Source organism: Drosophila kikkawai, chromosome 3L, assembly GCF_030179895.1.
Source record: "Drosophila kikkawai strain 14028-0561.14 chromosome 3L, DkikHiC1v2, whole genome shotgun sequence".
NCBI lineage: Eukaryota > Metazoa > Arthropoda > Insecta > Diptera > Drosophilidae > Drosophila > Drosophila kikkawai.
Genome location: NC_091730.1, coordinates 5,328,532 through 5,348,829, shown reverse-complemented (window position 1 = coordinate 5,348,829; position 20,298 = coordinate 5,328,532). Strand labels below are relative to the sequence as shown.

The window sequence follows — 20,298 nt, the reverse complement described above, 5'->3', positions numbered from 1 at the left end:
TTCTGGGAGCTACATTTTGTAGCAATTAAGAAGAGATTGTTACATGTTTTTAAAGGTTATTTTAAAAGGTTTTTTCTTAATTGTATTTTTTTTTCTATATATTTTATTATTTGAATTTAAGGCTTATTAACAGAAAGCTTATATATATTTTGCACTCTGTCATGTGTATTTTTAGGGCTCGTTTTACTTTTAATAACATCAAGAAGCTGATTGAATTGATTTTCATGATTTTTACGACACATTTCCCTTGTCAAAGATAACAGCAAAGACTTAAGTAAGGATTCTATTTTCTATTTATCAAGTTAAATGAAATAAATACGTACCATTTTTATTACTACATTTTATTTGACATAAAAAATCCATTTAATTTTAAGGGCAGCCTCAATTCTCTTTCTATGCTTTCCATTTAGCCTATACATTTTTATTTATTGACTTCTTATTTATGGTCCTAAGGCCATACACGGCGACCTGTTCTCTTCCAGGGAGGCCAAAAGGTTTGTGCGTGCCATGAAGCTGTTAATGAGCCAAGTGCTCAGCCAACACACTTGGCCCTAATCCACTCAATGCCAGACAGCCAGCAGGACCAGGCATTGAGTATTGGGGTAACCCACAGCTAAGCCATTTGATTAGCCATCGACGAGAAATTCCAATTTCAATAGTTGGATTTAAGGGAAAAGGAGGAAGAAGAAGTGGACCAGGATCAAGCTCAAGAGTTTGGGGGGAGTGAAAATAATCCCCATCTTCATCACTATTTCCCCCACTTATTCTGAACCAATTTGCTGGGCGTCTGGCAAATATAACCAGTCAGGAAAAATGACCACAAAATGCTTGGCCAGTTGTTCATTTGCGGTCCTAAACTCCAATGCCAATACCAAATACCAATACTAAAAACCAATACCAATTTCAAGTTTCCCGTTGCCCGTTGCCAGTTCCAAGTTCAGTTTATTTGTATTTTGCAGTTGAAGAAAATTTATAGAACAAAATTAAACACTGCAACCCCCGAGAGAGCTTCCCTTTTTCGCTTGGGTTTATTTTTATTCCCTTGCTCCAGTTGCAGTTTAATTTGTACATCGATAAATTTTTTAAACTGTCAGGACACACCACACACACATGCGAGTGTGTGTGTAAACCAAATAACCATAAATCGGCAGCTTGCCGTGCGATTGTCGCTTTGAAATATCGCTTAACTTGGCCTGCAGTAAGCCAGAGTCTCTCTCTCTCTCTGGAGTTGGATTTATTCCTGGGGTTGCTAAAAGCTTCGCTAATTAGCCGGCCATTAAAAAATATGTAAGCCTGCTGCTGAAAGACAGAAAAAAACGGGGCATTCATTCATTCATTCATAACTTGCCCACTGGCCCGGACATTAATCAAGGGGGACGTCTGTCAATAGCAGACCAGGTCCGTATCCTTGGGCAAGCAGGGGTTGTGCTCCTCCCCTCCATTATGTGCTAAACGAACAAAGAAAGTTTTGAATCAATTCAAGTTGTCCAAAGTTAAATCCGCGCACTGCATCGCCAGCTTTGCACTCAATTAAGTGACTTGTGCCGGGGCGGAGTTGCAAGTGCGTGATGAAGGCAGCTAGAGCAACAGCTAAGGAAAACAATTTTCCAGCGTGCCAGGAGGGGGTGTTGTACTTCTAACAAAAACTATAAAAAAAAGAGAGCAAGAAAATCGAGCTGCGAAAATATAAAGCAAGCAAAATCCACTTGAGCGGCAAAGGCGGCAGCAGCAGCAGCAGCAACAACAGGAGCAACTTAGTGCCAACAATTGAAGCAGCTGGCCCGTCAAAAGTTGCCACTTTCTTGGCAGTGTCCTTGCACCCAGGACTCCTTTACACCAGGGACTTTTACTCAAACTCCTGCTCCTGATCCTCCTCCTGCATCTCCTCCTCCAACTCCTCCTCTTCAAGGCCCGCACACGTGAGCTGGCAAAGTTTTAGTGACATTTTAGCCACTCTTCTCCCGGCTTCCGCCTGATTGACTTGCATCGAGAGTTGACTTAGCACAGCTTCTTTGCTTTATTGGCCCGGCTGGGTAGCTTCTCCTTCCTTCTCCTCCTCCTCCTCCTCTCTCTGGCACTTGGCAATCGAGTTGCGTAAACTAATTTTCCATGTCGTCACTCGATTGTTTTAAAAGCCAACTCGCTTTGGCCCCCTTTTGTTGACACATTCCCTGGCACAGAGACACACGTGATTTGAGCCAGGCAATTGGCCAGGCTGAGTTGCAGCCATTGAGACTGAAGGTTTACTAGCTGCATTCTAATGCAGTTTTTGTGTTACGAGACCAGGAATTTGATTGGTATATCCTTTTGAAAAGAGAACTAACTCGATTTAAAATAGTGACTAAGGCATGGGGATTTTCTATTAGGAATATTTATTATTCTGATAAAGTAAAGCCTCTCTTCTTGCTAAAACCCCCTACAAATATTTCTTTTTTCATCACCTAAATCTTACTTTCTTATTCCCCAGATTAACTTTAATTCGCAGACTTTTTTAATACAAATATTCTCCACTGACTGCTGGTTTTAACCATAAATATTTGAGCACATCAAGATCAGCTTTCCCTTGGCACCACACCGCACATTGTTGTGTGTGTGGGAAATGTCTTGTGTCCCGTGTGTCCTGTGTGTGTGCCACAGACATTTCCGCAATGTATTTCGACTCGAGGCATTTGCAAGATGATGGATAATGGCATTCAATTTGCGGAATTGCTCAGCTCGACTCGAATTCGTGTTCGATTCCTTCTTGGGCAACAGAGAGAGAGTGTCTGTCTGTGTCTGGCTTAAATAGTTACGTCAATTAATTTACAACTCATTGTCAGTCCGTTGTCGTGTGCATTATAAATGATTTGTGGGCCTGTGTATCCCCTTGTTGCTGCTTGTTCATTAGCCTCGTTTATGGGTCAACTGCTCGCTGCTGCTGCTGTGACCTCGTTTGTGGGTTAACCCTAAACCTGCATTTCGATTTCGAACGCACAGAGGCGGGACTTTCCCTGGCTCTTCAAACTATTTGCAGTGCTTGGCTAATTTTCATTGCCCCACTTGAGTGAACGACAGCGAAAAAACCCTTTAAATATTCATGGGCTACGAGTTGAAGTCAAGTTAAATGACACACACACACACACACACACACACACACAGAAAATCCTTCTCCTCCTCCGCACAGAGAAGCTCTCTTATCAATTATCAATTAACCTAAATTTGAGCCCTTTACGATTTTGGCACGGCCAATGACAGTGGCTGGCGGGGGGCCTCCTTCCCACGATATTCTCCACTCAGCCAGGATGTCATCCAAAGTCCTTGTGTGTGTGTGCCAGCTGAAGCTGAATTGCTGCTGCTGCTAGGCTAGGCTAGCTGTGTGGATGCGCAACGAAGATGGAGCGTTTTCCAAACGGAAACTGACAGCCGCCATCGCAGGTGTCTGGCTGAGTAACTTTCTGATTAGTGTAAGAGGATTTTCAGGCATTTTTTTTCTTTTGGAAACAGCATTGGGAAATGGCCTACAAAATGATGGCATTTAAATGGAAATTGATTAAAAATGTATTTATATATTTTGTGATATTTAACGGAATCTATAGCAAACTTCTTTCCTGCAATTCTTATTATTCTGACTTCTGATTAGTGTAAGAGGATTTTCAGTCACTTTTCCTAGGAAAAATGGAATTTGGTTAAATGGAACTTGGCTAAAAGTGTAGGTTTTTCTAAATATTTAAGCGAATTTAAAACAAACTCATGTCCTGAACAAATTTACAAGATTCCTAAAAGCTTTCTAACTATCCTGACCTGACCGCATTAGAGCGCGTGAGGGCGTGAGACTTGGCCCAAACTCTTGGCTCTCTCTCTGACGACCCTTGACAATAATCATTTTCATTACTGTAAAATGTCAACAGTGTCAGCAAGTCTCCTTGAACATCCTCCACTCGACGCAGGACATGTAGCTGAAATTTGATGATGCAGCAGTAGTAGGGAGTAGAAAAACAGCATCAGCTGCCGCTGTGACGAGAGCAAAAGGATGGATCCCTTTCTTCATTCCAGCCAAATCTAAAACAAACAACCTCCAAAACCGGGGCTCCTTCGAGCTCTTTCAAGGCGAAACATTGACAACATCCCCCACTAGGTGCGCCCCGGGGCGACATTTTGCAGCTACTTGTGCCCTGGCAACGCCCACACACACACATATCCTTTGGCTATGGCCAAAAAAATAGGAAAAATAAAGTATAAAAAGAAGGAGTAGCAATGTCTAGAAGACAACGACAACGACAACGACGACGGCGACGTGCATTTGCTCAAGTGGAAATGAATTGAACCCGGGCAGCCGAGGAAAATGCAGCAGCAGAATGCAATCTCATTCTCTTGTCAACTTAACCTCGACTGCCGCTGCCGGTGCCGGCACTTGGAGGATCTAGGAATGGGATGAGTTTGGCATCGAGACGTCCCAGCTAGTGGTCCACCCCCCATTGTCGTCATTTTTGGAGACAACGCGAAAGCACAGTGGGTTTTCCCTCCATAAAAACCCGTTTGCAGATAGGGGGAATTACCTTTTGGCAATTATGCGACAAGTCATAGAATTTGTACAACCCTTAAAGGGGGGTTTGATGTTTACGTTAAGCATAAAAACAAGTTAATAAAAGGGTTTATAGTTTTTAGAGAGTAGGGAGTGCTATTAGGAGAGTCTGTCTTGTAGTGAGTTCCCTCAATTTTAGAAATCTTTTAACCTTTTTTGAAGTATCTTGGATAGTATTACACTGCAGAGATAATATAGTTGTCAGAGACTAGGGAATGCTATGTATATATAATACAATTATTTGGATAATTCCCTTAATTTTAGATTTCTTTAAACCTTCTTTGATATATCTTAGACAAAAACCACACTGCAGAGTTGACCCACTTGGCTTTTATTTTTATTTTTTCTCCAAGTTGAATTTCTCTAAAAGAATTGAATTGTTCTGAAAAATGGCACCAAGTTCTCAACCAGCTCAATGGAATGGAATTTTATCTGCCTTGATATATCTCTAAATAACCACTGTGTGTATATTGTGTGTGTGTCTGGGGGGTGACCATTTCGCCTATTGTTTGCAGGTCTGTGCTGCTTTTCCTACTGCTGCTGCTGCTGCTCGATTTTTTCTTTAAACAATGGCCTGAGCATTTTTGATTGTCAAATGTTTGCAGAGATAACATTTACTATACCGGATTTTGAAGAGCCAAAAGCGTAGGAGAGATGGAATTCCAAGATGCCATAAGCCCCAGCTAAGCGGGGGAAAAGTATATATAAAATATATATATATACTGCAGAGTGATAGCATCAATTTGTAATGATCTTATAAGTGCTTGTATTGCGCCTTTGTCTGTTGGTTTCCTTTTCACCAGCTTCCTTTCCTTTTGGCTCCTTCCTGTGTGCGGTTTATAAACAAATGTCTCGGAAAAGTTTCCGCCAGTCAATTAAATGGCAATTAGAGAGTAAGACTCCATTGTGTCAGCACGAGAGGAAGGAGGAGTTTTGGGGGAAATGGCAATCAGGACTCTGGAATCAAGAATCACAAGTGAGAAGTGAGAAGTGAGGGTGAGTGTCGAATTCACACTGCTTCGCATTTCAATTAAAATCCAATTTCCCCCAGCGGAAGTGCTTAATTATTGGATATTAGCCAAGCTTTGCTCGCTCCTTCATCAAGGACTCTTGACACCCGATTCTGCAAAGCTGACAAACAATTTCCTGGCAGTTGATCGATGGCAGCTGCTCTGTACTCTGCAGGTTCCTGCTATTAATTGAATCCCTTTTTACCTCGAAGATTTCCTTTTCGTTATTTTCGACAGAGCCAGGACATATTGTGTTGCCAGTGAGCACTTTACGCTAATTGAAATTGCATTCGAATTACCAGAGAGACTGAAACTGCGGTAGAAGGCATAAAACCCAATGAAAATATAATCACATTTATGCTGTTTTTATGCCAGCAATGTAAATATTTTTGTTGTGTGAATGCTGAATGGCCGGGAATTACGAGTATGACTGGACGTCCTGGTTGAGTAACCATAACGTCATACAGTCACAGTTACAGATACAGAGACAGCTGCAGATATGGTTAAGGCTGCAGATACAGTTGCAGATACAGTTATGGGTATCCACAGGACCATTGGCAGTCTGGTACGAACTGAATTCTGTTTCGAGTTCATTGAATTTGCGCTGATTTTTCTTCTCTTTCGACATTTTTCCATGGACATGTATGTGCATTAATAAGAGCAAAATGCGAGTGGAAATCGTAGCGTGAAATTTATGAAATCCAAAATGACAGGATATGTGCATAAATGTATTTTTGATATAATTGCATTTTCTGCTCCAGTGGCCCTCACGCCTCACGCTGATTACGTAATTTAATAGTTTGGGGGGGAATAATTGGTTTTGGACTAGTAATATTGACATGTGGACTTCAGCTGTTGCATTATTAATAGGAGCTGAAGAGCAGCGTTTCCGTTTCCTTCCTATGATAAATGATGTCCTGGCTAATATATATATGTGTGTGTTTATGCTTTGTGCGTTGATGTCACGTTCTGATCATTAATTATGTGAACTTGTTTTTTTTGCTCTTGTCTCTATTTGCAGTTCAGCGAGCAGCAGCACACCCCCTCCTCCGGCATAAAGGATAAAAAGGTAAGCAGAACAAAAAAAATACCCTTTGTATTTACGACCGGAGCGTGTCGAATTTGACAGTCGCAACATATATCGGTGGCCCTCAGACAGGCATAATCCCTCCCTGGCCCAGGACGAGGCCTGATTAGTCCTGGCGGAGGTGGCTGTGACCTGCTGTCCTGGTGTCCTTTTGCCCTGCTGTCCTGCTGTCCGGGACACCGCACGTAAGCCAGTGGCAAAGTAAAACTTTTAACGAAAACTGACAACCGCAATGACCAAAGTGTCATAAATCCATAAATCCATAACCGAGCGTCAACAACATCAACAAACTGTTTGTTGTACGACCTACGACATGTGATGGCGCTCAGAGAGGAGTTCACTCTGAGAAAATACCATAGCTATATCTTATATATATGTGATATATATATAAATTCAAATTATCTTATCAATATTTGCTCATAAAATTCGGTGTTTCGATTTAATCTTTGTTTTTTTAATCTTATCGGTTTGATAAAGGAAAACATTGTGCTATTAAAAGTTAATAATAACTGCTGTCTACGCCAGCATTTGTGCTCCGATATTGGGTTAAAATAGAATATATATAGATTCTAGATTCTAAAATATCATTTTCTGAAATTTCTGGCATCACCAAGCTTGTCAGTGCCTAAGGCTACGTTGGTCCTTCGAGCCGGATCTTTGCATTTAATTTAAATTCAAATTTGTTACCCAAAAATATCCCTCCTAAGTGACCAACTTAAAGCCTTATTTTTCTCCCCGTGCATCCCTCTTGGAGACCTCAGGGCTGGAGTGTCAGCTTGGCGGCCAATGAACCAAATAACCCTCAATCGGTTAGCGGATACAGGAGCAGGTCGCGGGTGACATCGCTAGACAGGCGGTACACGACATCATCGCGGGCCAAAAAGCTCTCATGTCAACCGCAGTCGTCGGGGCTGGCAGACAAACATATTGCCAGTGTTGGCGATGCCGATGGATTCGATGGTTCTCCTCCTGCCACTCGAATCTCGTCTCGCGTCTGCCCGATAAAATGAAGTATATCAGCGCACTGGCTCGTGTGGGTGTTTGATCCCGGGGTCATGTGTGTGTGCAAAAACAAAACACTTTTCAGTAGCAGCAACTTACATGAGGGCTGAACAATATTGTTTGTGTCGAAGTTTATCGTTAAGTTGTCGTCGCCTCAACTCCCTGAAAATCGCATCAGCAAAAAAAGAGAGAAAAAACGCACACTGGCGCATAAATTAAATATATCCCTGGGAAGCCGACATCGTCGCGTGCCCATAAAAAATCATAAAAATATATTAAATTTATACGTAGTGCTTACACATAAGATCGCTATGAATTCATAAATTCTCGCCGAGCAGCCGCCGACATCCGACATTCGCCATCCACATCCGCATCCTCGTCCTCGTCCTCGTCCGCATTCCCAGCCACAAAACGAACCACGGCATAACAACGGCATTGACAGTTAAATGAATGACTATGGGGGCCATGCCGAAGCCGAAGCCAAAGCTATGGCTGAAGTCGATGGTGTTGGTGAAGCCCATGGCCCAAGACCCATACCCATGTCGATGTTGTAGAAAAAACAGAGGGAGAGGAGAGTCCTTCTTGAGCTGCTACGGTGTATAGACACTGAGAAAAAATAGGAAAAAGTAAGCTTATAAAAATACATTTCTCTTGAATTATTAATAATTTATGTTCAATATAATAAATTATTATTAAATTATATAAATTATTTAGTTCCCCATAAATACAGGCCACAAAATCTCTCTCAGTGTCTATGGTGCTTCTTGGTCTGGTCCGCCTGTGGCTCTCGTGCTCCTCCTTCATCTTGTTTTTGCTACGTTTTGTTTGCTTGGGTATAATTTATGCAAATCTGTTAAAGTTTTGCCGTCATCGGGAAAGTTGCCGCTGTCAGTGGGGGCTGCATAGTTTTATGCTCCTCCGCAAAGTGTACGGGGGACCCAAAGTGTATATTCAATTTGCGTTTGTCTCGTGCCAGAGATAGAGTCCCTGGGAATTGGATTGAATGCATCAGAATCTGGATTTCTTCTTGTTTTGCCTCATGTGTGTGTGTGTGTGGTTTGGGAATGGAAAACTAACCAGAGTTTGGTTCAAAAATAAAAAGCTAAAGTTGCAAAATTTGCATGAGAAATTGAATAATAAAGTTGGTTATATAAAGAAAGTGCCTTTTGGTTGCTAGAAAAAATATATAAAAAATATATATTGCTAGAAAATTTCACTGGGTATCATTTAAGTCTCAATGTAGTTTCCTTTTCTAGGCTTTTGCTCGGCTGTTTGTTGCTCTGCCGTCATTAATATAATAAATAAAATTGGATTCCCGGACCCGCGTCGCGGACCCATGCATATATAAGTGCGTACAATAGTTTTACCGTTTTATATCCTTGTTGTTGTCCTTGTTTTTGACGTTGACATCGGGAGCAACTTTGCAGAACCTTCAACGAGGGGATTCCTCTTTTTCTGTGGTAGGTCGAAGGGCAGTTGGTAATGTTTTTATGCCGCCGGCAGTTGTTTGAGCGCAGAGTTTCTGCTGAATAGCTTCATATTTATGCAAAGTTATGCGGCTTAAGATAGATAAGTTGGCAAAGTTTCTGGAGATAAGGTGCGGTCAGGAGGATATCGATGGACGAAACTTGGAGAGCTTGATTTGCATGAAGAACAGATTGTATTTTGTCCATGATCTGCAGAGTATTCCAGGCTATATAGTAAATTTCTTGAGATGGATGGGGCCTTGCCTAGTTATTTATGCGCAACGCAGTCTCCCTATTTCACTGCACTTTTAATTTCACATGACAAACTGTGCCCCGGTCCCTACGAAATGTGGAACAAACTTTTGCCCCCATCTCTCTTTTTCTCTCAACTAAACTTGTACCACATTGCGTATACGCAACAAAGGCGTTGCCACAGGCCCGCAGAAGGTTCTCGCAGAAGAGCTCTTCTTTAAGGACCATCTGCCACTCTAGCTAATTCCAAATTATATTAAAAACTTTTGGCTCTATGTTCCTCAGTCTCTCTCTTGTGCCTTTCCTCCTTTTGGCTTTTTTCATTATCTGGCGGCCAACAAAGGATGAATATGAAAAATGGCTAACAAACTGCGAGCATAAAGGAGTATAAAGCAGGCGGACTGCAATGAACTCTTCCCTGTGAAAACGACGAAAAACGCGACCCTGTTAGGGTCCAACGCTGTTTGCATTGTCCGCTTGTTGCGTTCCCTCTAAAAAAGTTTAAAAAAAGTGCTGAAGTCAGGGATAAGCTGAATTACCCTTTAGCCTGGTCTCCATTATGGCAGCAAAGGCGTTTTGTAATTCGACACTGGGCCACAGTAGTTATCCCAGGCATTAGTTGCCCTGAACTCCATTTGCCACTCTTGCCACTAAGATTCGAGTAGAGCCAACGTGATGCTCTGGCGATCATTGCATTTTGGCCACAGGCTAGCAAACAAGGAAGGCTTAGGAATATACATAAATGCACTTGAAGAAAAAGTAATTATACAAATAATTAAGGTTTTAATAACATGAAAAACCTAATAACAAACCAGCAAATATCAGAGAATATTTGTCATAAAACTGTTTTACTTTTCAAAAGTTTAAGCTTTAATATTTCTTTAATTTCTTATAAACAATAAAGCTTATTTACTTTCTCCCTGTGTATGTAAGCAACGACAAACTAAAGCCTGGGACTACGTGCCCTTCTCACATTGATTTTCCAGCCATTTTCCCGGCCGCTCTTGTGATTTTCCGACCTGGCCTGGCCGGCACTTGACTGACCTCTTAAATTCGTTTAATGTTTAGTTAGGTCGAGCTAAGGCCCGTGCTACGGCGGCTGACAGGTCCTGGGCTGACCTGGGCTCCTGCCGGCGCCTCCCAAATTAATGGCCATGGCTGAAGTGCTCTAAATTTTCCATTTTTCTCTTGTGTTTTTTTTGCCAGCGCACATTTTCCTTAATGAGTTTCGGCCCTGCAGTTTTGTATTAAGTGTTCTCGAAATGTAATTATGCGATTTCCGGTACCAGACTGGTTCCTGTACGAGTATAAAGCCGTCATCTTTATAGACATTTATTTAATAAACTCCCCAAACCAACGCGGGTGCCATGAAAAATGCAATTAAATACTTTCGGCTATTAAAATAAAAAACTTTTCTACCCAAAAAATAAAAAAAGAAGCAAAAAGGAAGAGGAAGTATGAAAACGGGGGATAAATGCATTCCGCTCTGTTGCTGCAGTGGTCGCCCCTGGTGTGACCTAATAAAAAAATTATGCCAAACGAAAGTGAAAGGGGAAAGAGTGGGGAATGGGGGTATAAATGGGGATATGGTTATGGTTGGGGGTATGGTTATGGGTTGGGGGTTGACCCTGTGCAAATTTTCACAAGCGGAAAACTGGTGGCAGCCATTGGCCGATATGCACACTCAGCACTTATGAGATATTAACTTGGAAACTTTGCCCGAATGGATGCCTGTCCCTGTGTCTGCCTCTGTGTCTTTACCGTAACTGAAGGCTCTGCCTCTTCCTCCGCTCAAGTTAAATTGAGCAAAATAATGCGGTCAATTTATAACGAGCAGGCAGGCTGCCGCACCACCAGGCAATTGTGGGTGTTGCAGTGAGCAAGAGCAAAGTTGCACATGAAGAAAAAATATAGATAGGAAATGTATATTCAATTAGAAGTAATTATATAAAGAGTGCTTCATGATGTCTGATATTTAAAGTTGTTGGGTATATATCTTATCCTATAGTGTTCTTTATCAAACCCTTACAAAAATGTTATTTAAATATTAAAGACATTTGTTCGCAGTGTGCACCTACGATGTGCATGCCGTCATTATTCCATGCTCAGGACCAGTGTCAGGCAGCTTAAACAAAAGGAAGTGCCCTGGCTGCTACTTTGTCAGTTTAACTTGTTGTTGGTCTAGCAGAAGGAGATGAAGGAGACGATGGAGGCAAAGGCGGAGCACAAGAGCAGGCGGAGCAGGACATCAGTGTTCCGACTGGCTGCGGATGCACGGACGTTGTCCGCCTGCTGGTGTCATTTAGCTGTCTCTTTGGTGGCACGCAAGTTTGCAAAATTATGGCATCGAGCTGCCAGCCAGGCTGAATTCGAGCCACCCAGAGAGTCCTCCCACCAATTTATAAGGTTAAAGCAAAATTATGGCCATCGAAAACTGAGGCTGAGGCGCACACGAGGAACGTGACTGCAGGCGACCTGCCCTGCCTGGCTGCCTGCCTGGCTGGCTATTGAAAGTGCAAGTGACTTTCTGCTCTGGCAAATGACCCAATTTATGGACCGCATTCCGGTCAACAGAGAGAATCGCTTCGGCTTTTTTGAGAGGGGGGTAAAGCCATTGCCATGCAATGCCATACCATGCCAACCCATCCCGGACATGGATTAATTTCGGGTCTCACTTTTTAATGAGTTGCCGACGAGCAGCGATAAAGGCGAGCGCTCCAGTGTTGAGTGTGGAAAATTCCAAAAGCATGAACCAAATTGATGGCAAATTAGAGGAAATTCGATTGGCAATTGCCAATTAAAAGGGGTCATGGCTGGCTTTGCTCTGTGTGTGTGGGTTTGCCCTAAGTGGGTCAGGCACTTGACTTGCTCCTTCGCTTCCCCCAATTCCTGGTTAATCCCAACCAGAAATTGTTTCCCCATCGGGAGATTTTCAAGAGCTTTGTCCAACGAAATCAACGAGCAAATCACTTGAATGCAAAAACAACTTTCGAACACGTTGTGCAGCTCAAATTAATTACGCATGAAATTGCAATTAATTGGTTTAAGAAGTTGGCGAGTTTATCTTAAAGTTTTTACGCCCCCCAAGCCAAAGAGTTTAAGTGCGCAGATAAACAAAAAGCCCGCAAAGTCCTGCCAAAGGTGAGAAGGATAAAAGGAGTGAGGAGTGAGGAGAGAAAGGGGTAAGCCGGAACAGAAGAAGCTGCTGGAGCAGATAGCCAGAAACTGAAGGAGAATCTACTGAAAGTAAAAACATCAACAAAAAGCGAAAACAAAGCCACCAGGAGCAAAAAGGAAAAAGGATATATAAAGCGAGTGAGCGAGTGAGCAAGACTGAGATGGAGATGGCGGCTGTGGCGAAAAAGAGATGGCCTGAACAATGGCAATGCAGGCAGCGCGGCAATAAAAATGGCGCACAAGTTCAGAACTCGGAAGGCACGTGAGTCCGAGTCCGAGGGCCTCTGAAATGTTTATTTGGGTCTGCCGTATGCACACTGATCTATGTGTGGGTTTCTCTTCTCCGTGTTGCTGTGTGTCTCTGTGTGTAGGCCATTCTGCAGCACTGGCGAAATGCAAAAACAACAGCAATAATAATAACAATAACAACAGCCAAGGCAGGCTGGAGCATCAGCAGAAGCACCAGATACACCAGGCTACACCAGCAACACACCAGCTCGACAACGACTCTGTCACAGTAACCTAGATATAGCTCCACAAAATTCCACCCAAAATGTGCCACTTTCGCTTTGACCCAGAGCCGTGGCAACGAAGGGCGGCCATCCATGCAGCCAGTCAGCCTTTCTGCCAGTCAGCCAGCAGCAGCAAAAGCAGCAGCTGCAGAGCCTCCCAGCGTTTGAGGGTCAATGTGGAGCACACTGGGGGAAATATTATATAGTTATTAAAAATATCAGTTACCTGAGAAAGTTACAAATGATTAGTATTATTGAAAGTGCTTTTAAAACGCTATTTTTGAGTGCTAAAAAGTATGCTATGATATTTTTAATGGTTGTAATTCTTAAATATAGATAAAAAATTAAGTTTTAAAGGCCAAATATCAAATAAAATTAGCTTTTAATAAAAACAGAGGTTTTAAATCGCATTTTAAAGCCTCTAAAAGTATGCAATACAATTTTTAGAGGTTTAAAATCACCCTTTAATTAAAATATTCTCTTTAAAAAGCATGTACTTCACCTTAACAGCCTTAAAGTAATGCAATGTAATGTGTAAACATTAAATATCCATAAATACCAATTTTACCAAAAGAAAATTAAGTGAAAGTGATATTTTCCACGTGTAAATTGGTAGGAAAAGCAGCAGTTTTGGTGGGCGATAGGGACAAGGGACCACCGTAAGTCGTATAAGAAATCATGCCTGAAATATTGCACTCGTATGTTGCGGTTAAAGTGCAGCAGCCGAGCCGGGAGGCCATGCAACCAAATTGCATCCATGCGTCACACACACACTAAGTGACAGTCCCCCTGGGTGTGAGTGTGTGTGTGTGCCGGTGTGTGGGTAAATGTGTAAAACATGCAACGCTGTCTTGTCTGGAACTTACTGATGCTGCTGCTGCTGCTGCTGCTGCTGCTGCTACTGCCCTTGCTCAGCCCCCCTGACAAATGGTTTGATTTTAAGCTTAAGTCAACATACATGAACCCGAGGAGCCAACAGAGATGCTGGGGACTCATTTGGAAAGCAGGACACATGGTGGCTAGGAGCTAGGAAAAAGGAGAAAATTAAAGAAGGAAATTAAAAAGAAATTTAATATAAATTATAAGTGATTTCTATAGAAATTTAATAGAAATTAAATGGAAATTAGATAGTAAGAAAAATAAATTACTTAGAAATTCTTTATAAATTTGTACATTTAAAGTCTTCTTATGTAAGTTTATTTAAAAATTTAAATATTTTAAATATGCTTAATATATTTTCCTGGAAAAAGTATATAACATAGCATTACTGTGACCCAAACTTAACCCCTTGCCACCTCGAGTGGTCACGCAGCATTTTAAACATGCCACCTTGGGGAAATTTCCAAAATGACAGCAATTTATTTAGACGTCGACAGCGAAAGTGTGTGTAGAGAGTGTAGTATATGTAGAGTGTGTAGTGTGTGAGAGCGCGCTTTGTGGTCAAAAAGGATTGCAGCGGTGGTTTTTGGCCCATTGGCAAATATTTAACTTTGGGCCGAATTCGCATTGTTGACATTCGCCGCTAACAAATTTCTATGTCAAAGAGGCGCGTGTTTACGCATAAATAGCTTTCCATTAAAGGCGACCTTTGAACTCCATTTTCTCCTCAACCATTGGTGTTTTTTTTTTCTTTGGTTTAGTGGCACCCATTTAGGGTCTCCTTTTCAGCGCTAATGCCAGCGCTAAAGGGTTCCGAATTAATTATGCAAAAATGTGACCTAATCCAACACAACGCCCCAATATTCATGGCTCTCGCTGACTTAACCTTTTCCTGATGATGGCCTTATAAACGTGCTAAAAATAAACAATTTTAGCCACCATTGGGTTCGGTTGAGGTCCTTTCAGTCTGTCCTGTCGCGTGTATTTCGAGCATTTTGCCCACTTGACGTGTAAATATTTTATGACCGACCCTAAGGGGCTTGCTTGCAGGCTCTCTTGATTTGGGTTTTTGGTAATTAGCAAAGGCTTTTTGGCCTTTTAGGCTCTCCTTTTATTATTGTATTTTGTTTTGTTTTCCGCCTATTTTTTGTGAACCTTCCCTTTTGTGGAAAATGTATTAATCCAGCGACTTGATGACTTTCAATGGTTTTGGCTGTAAAACGATTTTTTTGGCTAAAACCATGGAATTGGTTACATTTTTCAGTTGTATTTAAGGTTTCATATTGGTCTCTTCCCTTTAACTTACCAGCTTAGACTTTCGTGTATGTGCTGACATTGTTTCCTTTTCCTGTTTGAGTAAACTTGACATAATTTCCTTGCACTAAGCTCTGTGTAATTGCCAGCAAGTTCAAACTGTTTGGCCAACTAATCCCCTTGACACTGAACTCAACTCAAGCCGGCAAAGGCCAAGAAGAGATCAACTTTTGGGGATGTGTGGCCAGTGTCTCTAAGCATTCACTTTCAATCCACTGTCAATCGTCAATCGGTCAGTGGCCAAAATGTCATGTGTAACACCACAAAATTGCCCTAAAAAAAAGGGGCCACGGTCAACATACAACTCACAGCTCACACCTCTCACCCTTCACCCCTTTTATCCCCTACCTCTCTTCACCTTAACTACCTTAACCCACACTGCGTATGAGTGTTTTTTTCCCTTATGATAGCTCAAAGCGAGCCAAACTCTTTGCACTTTGCCCACATCACTTTCGGTCACCCCCATAACCCGTAACCCATATTCCGTAGTATCCTGCAACCCGTATCCGTATCCTTCGGTCAGTTTGCACACAAATGAGTCAACAGTTTGTGGCCACCGTGGGAAATTGTCGGCTCTGAAAAGCCGCTGGCTGGCTGGCTGGCTGGCTGCTCCTCTGCAATTTTCCCTCCCCTCAGCAGAAGCTCGATTGGCTCGAGGCAACTTGACGCCTGGAAGTATGCACCGGCAATGCCACGCAATGCAACGGATTTTTGGCCCGTTTCCAATTCATAAAGGGGGTTGGAAGCTGCAGTGTGTGCAGCCCCACCCCCCCTCTTGTGCTGAATTTATTGTGTTTGTTGTGCAAAATTAAATAAAAATTGAATTATGTTTATATCCGCCAGTTGCTGTTATTGTTGGCTCTATAATAACGCGCTTTGTTTGCCTTCCTCGAGTGTGCTCCCTCCGTCTGTCTGTCTGTCTGTCTGTCCATTCGTCTATGGCAATGTCTCCATGATCTCTGTCGCCCCGGTTTTCCCCTCTTTCCCCCCGACCAGTCTGTTTTTCATTTTGCATAATAAATTGCATTTTCCATGCCAGTGAGGCGCCGCGTCTCTCTCTCTCGCTGTGTTTGTTTGGCTGAGTGTCGTTGCCGGCGCCCAGCTTCTCCTAGTCTCTGCAACTCCTTCTGATTTTCCACCACCCACTGATTTTCCTTTTCCACACCTCCCCTCCACTTTTGGTAGAGGAGGTGAAAGCATGCTGCGGAATGCATTGGAGTCGTATTTGCCGTGTGCTCCCGAGCTCCCTGGCAATGGCTTTGTTCCTGCTTTTGCCCTGCTCTTTTTTACATCGTCTGTGAACGCGGTTTTGCATTAATCTCATTTCATTGCCCTGGCTTGTTCTACAAGCGGCTCCTCTCAATCCCCTCTCGGAGGTTTTTAAGCACGTTGCACAGGAAGAAATATACAAGGACTTGAAGGTTATAAAGTTAAGGGAAAGTTAAGCTGGAAGTTTATAGATATTTTATTAAAATTCTTTGTCCTACAACAGCTAATAATAAGTGATAATATTTCCAAAAATATCTTTGATAATAGCTTTCTTTATGAGCCAAAATTTTATATAATAATTGATTAAGTGTTATATAAAAGAAATCATATAATAAATACCTTAAATTTTACTTATTAAAATTCTTCAATTCCCTATTAATTTCCCCATTTTTTATGACATTTTTTCACCGTGTCCGGAAGCATTCCAAACCCGCTCCTTTCTCCATTTTTTCCCTGTAAAATCTGGAAGTGTTCCCCCCCGTTCAACCAGCATAACCCCCTCCGAACTGATTCATCCGGGGCACAGCTGCTTCCGCTTGTACGCGCTAAATCAATTTGCTGTTTAAGCTCTGCCAGCTGTCGGCGGTTGGAGCACCTTTTTGGCTTTCGCATCAGCGTCAGTCAAAGGAAAAATGGGTGCTAAGACAGAACCTCCCTCAGTTTCTCTCGCTTTTCCCTGAGTTTTTTACGCGCATGCTGCCGTTAAGTGATTTTCATGAGTTTAACGAAGTGGTTTTTCCCGCCCCGACTTGCACAAAGGAAAAGAAGCCCCCACCACAATAACAACACTAACAAACAACGGAGGAGAAGAGGGCTATGTTTTCTTCTCTTTTTTACATTTTCACCAACTAGCGCCTTTGACTCATCGTGCGCAAAAAAAAGAAGAAAAACCCAACATGATGACGGTGGTAATATCTCTCCGTTTTATATTTTTTTCTTTCTTTTTGCTACTCTTTTTTTTCTGCAGGGTAAGCACAACTTGTTCGCGAAATTTAATTACGCATACACTTATGTTGATAAATTCGGGAATACAAGTGAGTGTGTGAAAGAAGGGTAAATACTCTATAGGACCATTTTTTAAGGGGAATGTAAATATTTTATATAATAAAGATTTTTGTTGAGGAATATAAATATATTTTATATAGTAACTTAAGAATATTTTAGAGCCACATTATGCTGAATTCAGTTATTTATGTTCTGAATTTTTAAATAATTTTTTCAAAGAAAACTATAAATATTACGTATACGCAATGTATGACATACCAAGCAGAGCTCTTTTTTAGTCTGAGAATGTAATTTCTTTAGTTTACCTTTTTTTTTATATTAATTTGTTGCACTTAAACCCTTTTTTCTTCAACTTTCTTGTCTTTAATTTGTGTAATTTTGAATTAATTATATTTTAATAATATTTAAATATATTACGTATACGCCCTGTATTGCAATGCAGGCTAAGTAATGTATATTTCTTGAATATGTATTCTTTTGCGCTTTATTTTTATTATAATGTTATGTTATTTAATTTTTGAGCTTTTAAAATAATTTTTTAATTTCAATATCTAAATATTGCGTATACGCAATGTGTGACAGAAAATATTAAAATATTTTTGGAGGATATATAATATATAATTTATTAATATTATATAATATATAATTTACCCCCTTTAGAGTATACCCAATTCGTATACAACCCAAAAAAATTTATACAAAACAATAGATTTTTGAGTGTTGCCACTTTGTTCTACCATTTTATTGCGCGAATTTCGCGCAAAAAACTCGACAACAACAATAAAGAGCCGCGCCAGCAGCAACAGTGGCATCATAACAAATGGAGCTCGCTTCAAAGAGTTGCCCTTTTTTGTCTGTTCACGTCACACAGCGACACGCCCCCCAACAGTCGCCCCACCCTCTTGGGTGTGTGAGTGTGCGAGTTATTTGATGCGCACATTTGAGCAATTTCAGCGGGCTGCTGCCGCGTCGGTTTGTTTGCTAGTGTGAGCCTGTGCGGCGCGTGTCAAAATTGGTTAAACGTGAGTGGCTTTCGCTTTGCCACTCGGCGGCACAGCTGCGTTTCGGCTGCCAAAAACGGTAGGGAGACCGAAACCCACAAATCCGCAATCCGGAGTTTCGCTGGATTTTAGGAGGACGCGACCTGGGCCAAAGGTTAGCTCCGCTGTCCGTTTAGGCAAATTAGCCGCCTTTGGGGGAACTTGACTCCCTGGCTAGCTTGGCTTTGCTGAACCATAAATCATGCCAAGACAGGACTCGTGCCCCGGGAAAGTGGCAAGTAGAAAGTGGCTTGGATCCAGAACCCACGTCCTGTTCCTTCTTCACCGCTCACGGGCTTAATCAAGCAAATGGCCAGCACAAATCGGGAGCTCGTTTATTTTAAGCTGCCTCATAAGCAAGTCTAATTCGGTGCCATTCCAGTGAGTTATCGTTCTAGGGGAGGTTACCTCTAGCTGGGAATCAAGGTGTAGCCAAGCAGTTGTTTACCTCATATTTACGATTTTGTGGGGAGAAGTTTGTAATAAAACTGTAGTACAGATTAAGGCAATAAAAAGGTATGGCATTAACTGGAATATCCTCTTTAAAAACTAGTTCTTTGGGGGACTTTAAACCCAAAAGTAATTTAAACTTTAAAATCTCTCGCATTGAAAATTAAAGCATTTGACATTTCCTTTTGCCATAGCACTCAAACCCCCAAGGCTTATTGTATTAATTCCATTAGCCTTTTTCCCCTTAAACGATGACAGTAGGAGAATGTGCGCTCATTCCTAAAAATGTATGCCATGACTTTCGCCATTCCGCTTGCAAAATGCAGATGTTGCTGATGTTTGGAGCGGCAAAACAAAAGCTGTCAACAACAAGTTGCCGGACAAAAGACGCCGCTGTCCGCTGCACATGCTGGGCCAGGCCAGGAGCCATCCAGCCATATACAGCAATCCGGCAATCCGACCATCTAACAATCCGGCAGTGGCCAACTAGCAAACTAGCAGCCCAGGCGAACAATCGCCCCGACTTGTATGGGGGAACTCTTGACAAATAGCGCCTGGTTGGTCACAGCTGGTGGCGCATTCCCTTGGACAGATGTTTCTGTCACTCCCGTCCGTGTGTCTGTGTCTCTGGCTGTGTAACCGTGTCCTTGTACAGAGGGGGAAATGAATAGTAAATAACTAAATAATATATGAGATATAAAAGATTTCTTCTGAGGAAGGTTGATATGTTTATGACTATTCTTTTGAAAGGGTTTAATCATTACAAAGCAAACTAAAAAATATTCTTTTAAAACTATAATTTTATAATCATTTCCCCATATTTTTCCTTCCAGTGCATCCTCATTTGTGTCTAGAATTCCCTCTCGCTCTCTCTCTCTCTGTGTGAGTGAGTGCATCGTCGTGGCGCTCATAAAACTAAATTTCTAAACAATCTGCGTTTGGCAATCTTATGCCGCTGTTGACGTTGCCGCTGCGCAACTTTATTGAAATGTTTGGCAGTTTTTCGTGTCCTACTCAATTTGTGTCACACAAAGAGACAGGGACAGCAGCAGAGACACACATACACGAGATAGAGAGAGGGAGAGGGAGAGGGAGAGGGAGAGGGAGAGGGAGAGGGAGAGGGAGAGGGAGAGGGAGAGGGAGAGGGAGAGGGAGAGATCCTTGCCTCGCCTGCCTGTTTGTGTTGCAATTTTGATTTTAGCAATTTTCCATAGCATACTTTTTGGGGCCATGTGCGCGCATGTAAAAGCAAAGTTGTCGAATTATGGGCCAAA

The 20,298-nt window shown here is 42.0% G+C and overlaps 1 protein-coding gene across 4 annotated transcripts in view; it reads left to right on the top strand.

Annotated features, from left to right (window-relative positions):
• The window catches only part of app (Palmitoyltransferase app), a 62,216-nt gene that overhangs the window by 20,592 nt on the left and 21,326 nt on the right, over nucleotides 1–20,298 (top strand). For 3 of the 4 annotated variants that reach the window (XM_017165767.3, XM_041777347.2, XM_070284939.1), the window contains exon 3: nucleotides 6,593–6,640. The exons of the other annotated variant lie outside the window; for it this stretch is intronic. The gene's annotated coding sequence lies outside the window, so the exon portion shown is untranslated. The remainder of the gene's footprint in view (nucleotides 1–6,592; nucleotides 6,641–20,298) is intronic. 4 annotated transcript variants of the gene reach the window in all.